Genomic DNA, 10,383 nt, shown 5'->3' with positions numbered 1-10,383 from the left:
AAAATACTCTTGATTCAATCAGATTTAAGCTTAAATCAAGAACCAAGCCTCTTAATTTGAGCGGATTTCCTTTTGATTTGAGCTTAAATCTGATTGAATCAAGAGTCCTTTTTCTTGTCAATGTTCTCAAGAGTCTGGACTCTAGATCCAATGTGTTTTTTTTCCAGTGTGTACGTTTTATATGAAAAATACGAAATTGATTGGTGTCTCTTAGAATTTGAGATCCAAAATTATGTCAAGCCGGAGAGGGTTAAGGAAGGTAATTCAACGGTTCAGTAGAGGACAAATCATTACATCGAGGGCTAAGAATCAATACCACGAAACTGACAATTTTGACGAAATTGAGTCAACGACCCTGCCAAATTCTTCAGTAGTAAATACGCAAGCTGATGTTTTTAGCTTTTTCAAATTCCGCATGGGGGAGTTGTAAAAACGCTGTAATTTATAAAAATTCGCAAATCTAATCGAAAAAGTAAAAAAAGGCGATGTTTCTTCTCTGTCTTGCAAAACCATTAGTTTGCAGATAGGATAGGTGGTATTGTCCCTTATTAGCCATCGATCACGGAAAGAAAATTATGGTAACATCAACTATAAGTCTACTTGATTTTTTACACAGTGATACTGAGTAGTGAGAGTAACCAGAATTATAGTAGTGTTGACAAGAACTCTGAGAATACTTATCATAATATCGCTAATGACGTTAATGCTACCATAAAGTCTGGTTTTTATTACCATACTCATATCACTGTGTCAGAGTATGGTAAAATATACCGTATTTTTTCAGTGATATCGCTAATATCGCTATATTTCAGTTTTTATAACTAATATCGTTAATGCTACCATAAAGTCTGGTTTTTATTACCATACTCATATCACTGTATCAGAGTATGGTATAATCTACCGTACTTTTTTCAGTGATATTCCATCTTTTGTTAACCCAACAATGTTTCAAATATCAGAGGACAATGAACAAAAGGATATATTTATTTTATTCTAAGTGTAATGCAAAATCATAATAATATCGCGTAACCCATAACGCCCAAAGCGCTAAGAGTTTCAGGATATGGAGTCAGAGGCGTACTCCCTCTACACCCCCTCCCGCCCCCCTTAAGGGCTAAAAAGGGGATCATGATCGGACGTCGGGGAAAAAAACGGGGCTGGGTCCAGAATTGTTATTTATTGCGTCAGACTTGAAAAAATATGGAAAATTACACTTTAAATTGACGCCTGAAATTCCAAAAATTAGCCTTTCCTCCGTTTGACCCCCCCCCCCCACCCTCCCATCCCGAGAAGGGATATAGGGGCTTCGGGACCATGAAATTCTGATTTCCTAGCATTGATTACGTAGGGTACCATATTTTCCCGGAGAATCTACGTCAATTTTGTCACCAAGGAGAAATTTTTGGAGGGAGCACCGCCCCCCCCCCCCCCTCTTCAGGGGATTAATTTTGAGCATAGGGTGAAATGATTGTTTAATTAGGTGTCGATTAAACGTGAAATCTGCCGTATTTTTCAAGTCTGATGCAATGAATCAAAATTCGGTCTGGAACTCCGACTTATTGTATCATGATCCTCTTTACCCCCCCCCCCCTCCCACTCCCCCCAGGGGGGCTGGGAGGGGAGGGGGACCATTAAATTCGGATTCCTTGGGGTCGATTCCCTATTCATCCCTGCAATCCCTGACGTCGCCCGACCTAAAACAACCGCGAAGAAAGCTTTGCACGGGTGGATATTCAATTTGCGCTCGACTAGTGGACTCCCCGCTTATTTGAAAAGTGGCGCGTCAATTTGTATATTGGCGCGCTCAGCTGAGCGGAATTGGCGGGAACCAATGAGAGACGACGTTTCAATTTGTTTACGTTTGCGTTATTTTGATAACAGGTCGTAAGCAAAGAGTGAACAGATTGGCCCAGATATTCCGGACCACATTTCACCAAAAACTGCTGTTTGTCAAACCGCCGTCAACACCTACCAAGCGGCGAGTAGGCCTTCGGCCGTGCTCGGCAATCTTCGTAGCCAATGAGGTTGCCGCTCGCCGCCCGTGATCTCGAAGATGGTTCGGCTCCTACACCACCTAGAGTACCTGTATAGGGAGAGTAGCGACAGATCGGTTCATGGAGGGCTTAGGGCCCAAAAGTGCAGCCACCCTCCTGAGCAACTTCTAACACACAAAATTTCACTGCCAGCCTACAGCTTTCAATTCTAACCAAGATGGCTAAGAATGAACATAAATGAGCGTTCTTTCGCAAAAATAAGTAAATTTATGCAAAAAGTAAACCAAATACATGCTTTCTAAACGACGGTTCGTAACAATTGTATTTGTAAATCGCTCTGGACATTCGAAATTCATAGGTTGGCTGCTCTTTTGGGCCCTAACTTTATTCGCGGAGGCATCGGTGAAGGCCTGATGGACTCTCGGAGTTTCAGATCTGTCGCTACTCTCCCTATACAGGTACTCTAACACCACCCCCAGCCCACCTTGCCAGCCCCAGCCCCACTTGCCACTTACACTTTTCAAATGGCATTCGGCCTGATTCTCTTCTTCTCTTTCTCTCTTTTCCGTAATTAACCTTGGTAATTAATAACAATAAAAAATTCATTTAGTCATTTCTTAGCGGCACCTTGTCCAATTTGTGCCTAGAGCCTCTACAACTTTGCAAGTTTGGACGTTACCTTTTGAACATTTCATCCCTTCCCTTTGAATACACTTCACACATCACACGGGACTTTTATCTGCATATTTACTTGGCTTTATTCACAGAGGATCTTTTAAGAAGTAAATTCTTTCGATAACTTATTGGGGATGGTCAAGTTACCAATTAGAGCCCACCATTCCATGCCATTATTATTACAGGACAAGGTTTCTTACCTATAATTTGATGGGCACCGTGAGAATAATAGATAACCACAGTATTTGATCCGTGCCTTAAAAAATGAGCTGCTGGTGGCAGAACCATCTTGGTGATGTTCATTAGGAATTTTAGACCTTATTCTATTTTTTTAGCAGATGAACCTCACATGGTTATATGTAAAGTCTTGCTTCATTTTCCTTGAGTTCTACTTAGTTTAATGCCAAACAACAAGAAAATTCATGGAGAAACATGCCTTAAAGGTGATAGTTCCCCCTCATACTTACTGTCTGAGTTCCGATGGAAAAAATTTTGTTGTAATAGTTAAATACGGTTTCCATAGCTTCTTCAGCTGCTAATAGACAACTATGCGGTTTGCTGGAGAATTTGGTGACTGCTAGGATTGTTAATTGGTATCTCCGAAGTCTGGTTGTTATAGCTACACTTGAAGCATTGGCTTCAACGCAGCGCAAAACCAGAACCTTGGAGAGACCAGAGAACATCCATAAGAAAGTAAGTGAGGAGCAAGGTACCTATCATTGTACATCCATCTGGTTTTCACAACTACCGTTACTAGAGATTTAGGATTCAGATTTGCACATCAACCAATAAGTTTTTTCGCCCCATCATCTTGAGATAGAGGCTACCATGCAAGGCGCAGCCAGGTAGTGGTAGTCCAATGCTCATGGCAAGGCGCAGCCAGGTGCCAGGTAGTCCAATGCTCATGCCACTCAATCAACACAAATATTATCCTAACTTACTACAAAATGACTTGTTTCTTCTCTAACAATGGAACCGGAAAATGTTGCTTTTAGACGCGCAGAAACTTCTTTGGTCGAGATGAAGAAAAGAAACGTAAATGAAGAAATGAGTCCGGAACATCTCGACCAGGTGCAGGCCGCTTTGTTTACGTTAGGAGTCCGGAGTATCTCACTGCAATTTCACTTGAAACCACAATGAACAGATCAACGCGGTAATTGATATCTGATTTAACGAAATGGATAGATGTGGGACGAAAGTTCTTTTGTCGAGGTGAAGAAACGATAACGCTGAGAAAATTAGTGTGGAACATCTCGACGAGATCCGCTTTGTTTATGTTCGCGGACTAAGGTCGCCGTTTGTTTGTTTACATTAGGAGCCGAAGTTTGACAACCGATGTCAGATTTTGATCTTTGATGTGAATTTGGTCTGGAATATCTGGGCCAATGACGCAATAACCGTAAGCAAACGTGGCTCTCTATCTTCTTGTGTATGTTGTAAATGATTATTTAAAGCAATTAAAGTTGCTTGAGATTCTTAATTTTGTGCTTACGTGCGAATTGCGTTTTCATTTGTCTGCAACAGCATCCCTCCGAAGAATGTTCAACTTTCTGTCCCCTCATTTCAATCAACACCTCAATGTGCACTTCTCTAAGTATCTGTATCTGTAAGTTCTAACTATTAGATTATGCTCACCCTTACGCAGTTTCACTAGCACTGTGGATACTGTTCGAAATTAATTAGGCTCTGAAATTCCAGGAGGCTTCGAACCTTCCATTTTGGTTCCTTCTTCAGTTAATCGCTGATTTATTGTCAGTGATTCACTTGGCATGTTGTGGTCTATCTCAGTACCTACCTACTCTAAATGTCTTTTAATCTCAGTGTCTTGTCAGTTTATTTATATTCCAAGTTACCTTGAAGAGGGTTTTCATGGCTGAAGGATAAAACACTTCTTGCCTAAAAGTAAGACTGCCCATGGAGGGTCTCCGTCAAATTTAGAGTCTAATCCGCGGGGTAGGTAGTGTCTGCCAGGGGCCGGCCAAATTTTTACTTTCCTGCAACGATCATGCCTTACAAATGGTTAATTTCATGCCTTGGGTGTTTTAAATTCGTATCTACCTATTCCTCTAGGATTGATAGCAGGATGGAATAAATAATCATCAAAGCCTTGTAGCCTAGACGCTTATCGCTTGAGAAGGATAGGTAACAGAAGAATTGATCTGATGACCAACAGGCCAAAAAGACTGAAAGCATTTAAGGCTGCATGATCATTCAAATTAAATTCCAAAATTAATGAGTCTTTGACCATCTTTCAGTCAAATCTATTTTTCCCCGCCACTCACCGCACTACAGCTAAAACCTATTAGATTTTACGTATCGGCAGCTGGATGCAGATTGTGAAGCACCAAAGGACTAGACATGTCTAGGTGCCTAGTACCTAACTTTAAAATAGTATCGACAGAAATATATATCCCCCAAAAAGATGATAACCACCTATCAAGACACCATACCATAGTTTTTTTTTTTTTTTTTTACCCTCAGTTTTACAAGCATTGCCAGATTTATGAATTTATGTAGGTACTTACTTTGTGCAAGATTGACTTAAGACACCCCATGAAGAGGAGGTGTTGGAGGCCATGCTAAAGCTTCCCGAAAATTGTTAAAAATTTAGTCGCGAATATAGCAGAGGATCAAAGTTTATGGAACGGTATACCTATAAGGATTTTAAATAGATATTTTCTTTGCTTTAATTGTACTTCTTGACAGATGGGTTGCCTATACGTTAAAAATGTAGGCGAACGTCAACTGACCGATGTCGACCAATATACTCGCACATCATTTTTTGGTACAGTCATAGGACATATAAATGTATGTTTTCCAAAACGATAACTATTTGTGCTTCCCTTGTTGCCTACGAGGCGATTTTGAAGGCGCGGACCCCGAGTGAACGGCACTTGCCGTTAGGTTCACGGCTTGTTCATTGATTCTGTCTGAATGTTTGGAGAAAACTAGTAGTGTATTTTTCTTAGAGACAAATAGAGACCTTCCACTGACCTCTTGACGACAGGAATTCATCGTTTCCTCATGGACAATAAATTGAATGGTAGCAACAGTCATGTGCCATTTTTGGCTGTTGAGTACTTTTTTGTTGGCCTCTTTGTCAACTGATGTGCTGATGAGCTTCGGGTTATGCACCACGCCAAAAAAATTTGCCAAATATCGGAGCAATGTGTTTAGTGAACGTGCCAATCGCAACGCTCGACAGAAGCCCCTCAAGCCCCCCCCCCCCCCCCCCCCCTCTGGCTACATGCCTGCTCTGAACTGTGGTATGGTGGTATCATGTTCCACTTACCTTCATAAACAGTTTTCCTAACACTATTACATAGTTTAATTTAAGTAACATTTCCCTGCTGCATACGTATGTTACACAGCAGATAGTATCAACCTGCCTCGTATCGTACTGGCATGAAAACAGGGCGCACCGATCACTCCACTTTTAAGAGGCTGCCTGCGTCGCGCCAGTGAAAAACATACACGCTAATTTCTATTGAATGAGTGGGTTCCAGTAATAAAGTCCGGCCTGTGGGTTTGTTTTACTTAGCGCCACACAGTGGATCGAGTCGATGGGAGAGGTCGACAAGATTTGGAAACTTTAAAAGCTCATAGCTCCGTTTATACCAAACTTTGAGATTCTTAAAGTGGTTCCAATTGTTTCCTCGTGTAAATTTTCTTCCAAATTCACTCCTTGAAACTTTAAATACGTGCGAAATAAACATCAGAATTTGCAATTGTAGTAAAAAATTTTAAGTCCGACCTCTCTAATTGAATCGATCCACCGTGTGCCATTAAGAGACGTGACGCAAACCATCCAAAGCACGACAAAGGGAAAACCCCTCGTAAAAAAGAATCCAAAATAAGGAGCAACATTTCACCCTAAAAATAGTTCTTCGACCGACATGCCCATTGGTTGTTTCACCCCGTGAAGGCTTTATTGTTCCAAGCGTAATACGATATGTTCACTGCGTCAATCGATCCACACGCTTACCTCCCTGTTCCGTCGCAAAAATTTTACGAGGTACTATGAAATAGCCGAATCGGCCACAGCTCCCCATTACATCCTTTTTTGGCGAGAGCAAATCACGAATCTGAGACTGTATGACGGAGATTTCCTTATGAGTGTTTTATGGAAGAATTCATTGAGATCAGCACCAAAAACAATGCTATACGGCTATACAGTATTTGCCGTTTGATGACTCATTGCTCACTGGAAAAAAGTCTTTTAGACCGAGAATCTAGACATTTAAACTTGGACAAAAAAAAACACTCTTGATTTAATTGGATTTTTGCTTGAATAAAAAAAAATCCACGTAAATAATTTTTTTTTTTCAACTTCGAATTTTTGACAGGAGAAAATACTAGTTAAATTCAAAACTATTCAAGACTAGTTTTTTTTTTTTTTTTTTTTTTGAAAACAAAATGTGACTTAAGTTTTTCTATTAAGCTCGATCCAGGTAGCAATGAGACTATCAGGGCATGATGTTTGTAGTAGGTAAAATGCATACAGAGTATTTTTATGAAGAGTTCAACACAGAAAAGCAGTAAGTAGAAGAAACAGGTGACAATTTACACATATTGTTAAAAATACTGTTTTTTTTAGCAGGATAGTAATGTTCCCTCACAACTATTGTTTTTTTTCCAAATGGAGGAATTTCCCCGTTCGAGCGGACTCGTTCAATTCATTTAAATTAGATCAGTCGAATTTTAAAGTAGTTTCTGAAAAGTTGGTCGTCAATACTTGCCTGGGTATCATGCGAGAACCTGCGGGCTGGATTATTGAAATTGATAGACAAAGCTATAGATAAAGAAGACATAGAGAACATGGATCGATCCTATTGGTTGGAACGGGTTGTTGTTATAGACAAAGGGGAAATAATGGACTAACTACATATAGGGTCTCTCGCGGGTTGCCGTTAGTTAGTCTATTACTTACCTCCTTTTTCCAATGCAACCACCACCCCCCACCAATAGGATCGCTTTATTTTCAGTGTGTCGCTTTTGTCTATCGCTTTATCTATCAGTTTCAATAATCAGTCCACTGGAAGTGCTTCAACTGCGCCGGGCGATAGTGGGCTTCGAATTTCAACAAACCGAAAGCACTGCGTTTTAAATGTAAGGGGGTTTGACGTATGAAAATGATTATGTAACTACATAAGGCTCATCTCCTTCTCATTATGTATCGTTTGTAGACAAGCATCAATGTGCCCTGTGCGATTGATGCACCTTTCGATCCCGCAGAGCGTGGTCTGGTGCATTCTGCAAGTCATTTTTAGCTGGGCGTGCATCGCGAGGTTTGCAAAAAATGATAGTATTCGATTGAAATTAGCTCTTTAAGAGTCGATCTCGATAATGCCTCTTCCTTTCGTAACATAATGAAATTTTGTTAGTCGTACGATAATTTGGCCAGTTTGCTAACCTTTTAACTTTTTAAATGTTTACCACCTTTTTCAAAAAAACCGTGAACATGTTCAAGCTGGCGTCGATGGTGAATTGATTTATCGCTTATTACTGACTTTGCGTCCCGCTCCATTCGCGACAGGCAGTATTTTTCAAATCACAGTTGCGCAAAAAAGTTTCAAAACTGACACAAATCTTTCAGTTTTTTACTACGATACAACTCAAAACTTTCTGTTCAAAAATTTTATAAATTTTTTTTGTAACGAAAAGGAGAGTCAGTGATATTTCCAGTTGGAAACATCCAGCAGTATTCAATTTTTTAAAAAAAAATGTGAATGAAAATTTTGCAACGTTAAAATCTTGTCACGATTTTCCGATTTCCGAAGATTTACGTCCGGGAAAAGTTAAATTTGGGTCATTCAAAGAAGATGATCTAGTTCAAAGCCATCAACAACCTGTTCCCTCCACTTCTTCGTGACTGGTTCTCAACTGAAATCTTCACCGATCTTAATTTATGTCTCTTGCTATGAGATCACGAGACTCCTCTGCGTGTTGTGTATCTGATCTCAACTAGCAACGAGCGATTTCATTGAATGATGAGAAAGTTTTGACTTCAAATAGACTACTATCAATCGAAATAAGTAAAATAAATTTTAGGCTAAGTTAATTTTATTGTTACTATTTTTAACATACGTACTCTTGGTATAAACTTTGAATATCTGGGATTGTTTGTTTTGTCAGTGTTAATCACAGTATTTCTACTATTGATTTCACTTCCTGTTCTTGCGGGGGCTATTACAATGCTGTTGATGGATCGAAATTTTAATAGATCTTTTTATGACCCTTTGGGAGGAGGTGACACCATCTTATACCAGCATTTAATTTTACTTCAAATAGACTAGAGGAACTACAATTTCTGGTTCATCTTAAAAACAAGTTACGTTCCATTACTTGCCATAGTTATTTAGATAGGTGATTTTATGGATGAGCCACAAACACTAGCTCCTTATTACAAAATGGAGTTCAAATGTGATTTTACTTCATCAATCCAAAACTTCAACATTTCAAGACTGAATTAAACGTAAGTGTGTACATACGGCTACAGTTGCTGCATATAAGAGCAGATTTTATGGTATGGCACATACTAAAAGTATGAAAGATGGACCAATTTTGGCCCAACAAAGACTTTTGAATGATCAAATTGGAGTTCTGGCAGCATTTTCTGCATTTTTGCATGGTGTCTGACAAAATTTACGAAAAAAATAAAAACACCTCTATAAAAAAACTCTTGATACAATGGGCCGATTTGGAAATATCATTTGGAATTTTTTCAAGAGAGAATAGTAAAATTCCAGTGTATTGCTCTCCCAATTATTTATTTATCATTTTTTTCACTTCGTAAGACCACGATTAGTGTATAAAATTCTTGAGCTCTTATTTCTTTAATTTTTTTAGCACACGCCTTAATTTTTTAAAAATTATCATATTTTACGAAATAGTATACTTTCTGTACTACCAGAGTACCAAGATTGAACTTTTTTTAAACTAGTTTTGGAAAATCTGCGTATGTGAGGTACTGATACCACAGTTTTGATAAAGGGTCGAGTAAGTATGTATTTCATGGATTCCATGATGGAAACAACCCTCTGCCAAGAGCTGTCCGCTCAGGAACGTGAGCCAAGTATCTAGGGATTAGATATGATATGCCAGACTGCCTTCAATTTCAGCAGATACTACATGCGTAACTGAAGCAGACGATATACTTGATTTTTAATAAAGTGCTCAGTCGCTTAGTATATGTATAATTAAAAGAAACAAAGCAATAATTTTGCATTACATATATGACTCCTCCTGCATTGAAAATAGTTTCAATTACACTCAGTCAATTTTCTCTGAAAGCGAAACAAATGATGAAAAAATCAAGAATTGATTTGATCGGAATCTTTTTGAAAAATCCTCAACTGATCTTCTTGGTTTCGTTTATTTATTCTGCTTGCAAAGAAAATTAGACGCGTCGAAAGACATATGATTTCCTCCGATACGCGTGTGAGCACTGAGCAGTGTCTAGTAAAGGAGCACTGGGGAAAAAAAACACATTGGATCTAGAGTCCAGACTCTTAAAAACACTGACAAGAAAAAATACTCTTGATTCAATCAGATTTAAGCTTAAATCAAGAACCAAGCCTCTTAATTTGAGCGGATTTCCTTTTGATTTAAGCTCAAATCTGATTGAAGCAAGAGTATTTTTTCTTGTCAATGTTTTCAAGAGTCTGGACTCCAGATCCAATGTGTGTTTTTTTTCCAGTGAAGGAGTAATAAT

This window comes from Bemisia tabaci, unplaced genomic scaffold (genome assembly GCF_918797505.1).
Source record: "Bemisia tabaci unplaced genomic scaffold, PGI_BMITA_v3".
Lineage (NCBI taxonomy): Eukaryota > Metazoa > Arthropoda > Insecta > Hemiptera > Aleyrodidae > Bemisia > Bemisia tabaci.
The sequence above is the reverse complement of the archived record's forward strand: the minus strand, read 5'-3'. Positions refer to the sequence as shown.